Source organism: Propithecus coquereli, unplaced genomic scaffold, assembly GCF_000956105.1.
Source record: "Propithecus coquereli isolate 6110/MARCELLA unplaced genomic scaffold, Pcoq_1.0 Scaffold161, whole genome shotgun sequence".
Lineage (NCBI taxonomy): Eukaryota > Metazoa > Chordata > Mammalia > Primates > Indriidae > Propithecus > Propithecus coquereli.
In genome coordinates this window covers 534,621-537,168 of record NW_012140636.1, presented here as the reverse complement: position 1 = coordinate 537,168, position 2,548 = coordinate 534,621, and the positions used below count along the sequence as shown (strand labels likewise).

General features: G+C 33.1%; 1 protein-coding gene across 1 annotated transcript in view; it reads left to right on the top strand.

Moving 5' to 3' along the window:
- Positions 1-2,548, top strand: part of STPG2 (sperm-tail PG-rich repeat containing 2) — a 278,632-nt gene that overhangs the window by 23,955 nt on the left and 252,129 nt on the right. The window lies entirely within an intron of this gene.

The window sequence follows — 2,548 nt, the reverse complement described above, 5'->3', positions numbered from 1 at the left end:
AACTTCTCTGGAAATAACCAAAATGATATCTGTGAAAATAATTTATCCCAAACAAGCTTGGAAGATTTGCTTTTTCCCTGCACTGTGAATGCCAGCATTTTTTAAAGTTTATTTCAGGGGTACAAATTTTCCAGGGGCCTGAAAAACATACTCTTTATTGTTGTTCTACAGCTTTGGGAATTCCTGTTTTAAAACTGAGTGTTCTTGCATTCTTTTAGAGTGTTCTAAGTACAGTAAATTTTAGCTTGGGTTCAAAGTTAAAACTGACAACTATAATTGTCATCCTCTCTTATTATCCTCTTTCACTAAAACTGTGTCTTCAGTCAAGGGTCTTAACTTTTCTCAGGTTGGATTTCAAAACTATTTGTTCATAATAATTAATATTTATCAAATAGGAATCAATCGTAAAGTACCTCTTTTAATTGTTTCATAAGTTTTTTTCTCTCCAACTTAGTGTAATGTAAAAGGAGGCCATAGTCTACAAAACCGGGAGAAACGTTTTAAGAAGTTTATTTCAAATAATCCAGGACCAGCAAGCTATGATCAATCTTATCCTAGAACACTAGATATCATGAACAGAAAAGTACTAGAGGCCAAAGAGCATCCTAAATCAGTATGTTGCTATTTTAAATTATCTTTCTAATAGCATTTCATTTTTTTTAGTTAAAATAGAAAAAGTTTAGTATTTTATGTGATGAGTACATTTAAAAAGCTTTACTATAAAAGTAGATTTGTTAGTATCTATATTGTAGCTAGTTTGTAATTAAATAAACTTTAGTTTTTAACTGTGTTAGCATCCAACTTCATTTTTGCTCTTAATAAATCTATAATGTCCAATGTCTATAGTGAATAGGAAGTAAGGAAAATTATAAAATCACCTGAGTGGTTTACCTACATATAGAGAAAACTGTGTTAAAGTACCATTAAATTAAAATGAAATTAAAAGCATGATTCCTGAAATTAGAAAGCTTAAAATTTAGATGGGAGAGAGACATATAGGTAGCTACTAATGCAAGACAAAATGTAACAGGTGCTAAATGAATGATCATGTAATTAAATACCATAGTAATTTAAAGGAGGACTACTATAGTATGCAAAGGTATAATGTACAGAGGATTTATAGAGAAGGCTGGTTTTGAGATAGGTTTTGAAAAATAGAATTGGAATATGCATTCCAAGCATGGAGTGTTATGTGAGTGAAGATATAGAAGTGGGATTTCATAGAAGGCAATGATAAGATTATTTTAACTGGAGTGAAGAATTTATGTAGAAGACTATTACGGGATATGTTTGGAAAGGTACATTGGTGTTATGTAATTAATAGTTTACACCAACGGCCTACTCCTTTGAAATAAATATTATCATCTAGTGGAGTTTGGTCATTGTTTATTTAGAGTGTGCCTTCTTCTCTTTCCATAATGTCTTCATATAGCTCATATTAATTACATTTTAATCAGTTCTCTGAGGACATAATTTAGGGCTAAGTACTCAACTAAATAATGTCAATGCAATGACAGTGGGGTTAAGTCTTACAAGTGTATTTAAATATCTGATATTTCATGTGTGAGAACAAAGTAAATGTTCATTTACTCATGCAAGGATTTATCACTTACTGAGTGACTATGTGTGCCATACATGATGCTAGGTCCTGGTAATACACAGCAGACAAATCATGGCTTCCTGAGATCTATAATTTTAACAGGGAAGTAATGAAATTCAGTACAATATGGTTCATGAAATAATGTATTAGAGCCGTAATACAATGTTAACTAGTAGCCCAGTAGAGAGTCTTTGGAGGGAATAAGGGAAATGATTAAACTTGATCTTGAAGAAGAATTCACTAAGTAGTTAAAAAGAATGGGAAAAAACATTCCAGGCAGAGAAAACCACATAAGTAAAGACATTGAGGTGTTTAGTAGCATGGTATGTTCAGGGAAGAACAAAGTTCTTTGAGATGTTTGGAGTATAGAATCTAAAACAGAATAGTAGGGATAGAAGCTAAAGAAGGAGGTAGGGGCTATATTTTTGAAAGTCTTGACAGCATGAAAATAACTTTTTGAAAGTACTGAATGGAAAGGAAGCCATTCAATACTTTCCTGTTTTAATTTGGTAATTAATCTAAGTATCATTGGAACTAGTTAATAGCTGTCTTTAAGTAGTAAAAAATAAAATTCTACCAGCAACAGTATGTTTATGACATAATTTTCCAGATAACTACGTCCTTTAAATGCCAGTATTTTTATTTGATTCTTTTTGTTTGTTTTTCTTTTGAGACAGGGTCTTGCTTTGTTGCCTGGGCTAGAGTACGGTGGCATCATCCTAGCTCACTGTAACCTCAAACTCGTGGGCTCAAGTGATCCTCCTGCCTCAGCCTCCCTAGTAGCTAGGACTACAGGCATGTGCCACCGCACCCAGCTAATTTTTTAAAGATTGTTTGTAGATTATTTTAACTTGGATCTCATTATATTGCTCAGGCTAGTCTCGAATTCCTGCCCTCAAGCCATCCTCCTGCCTTGACCTCCCAAAGTACTAGGATTACAAGTGTGGG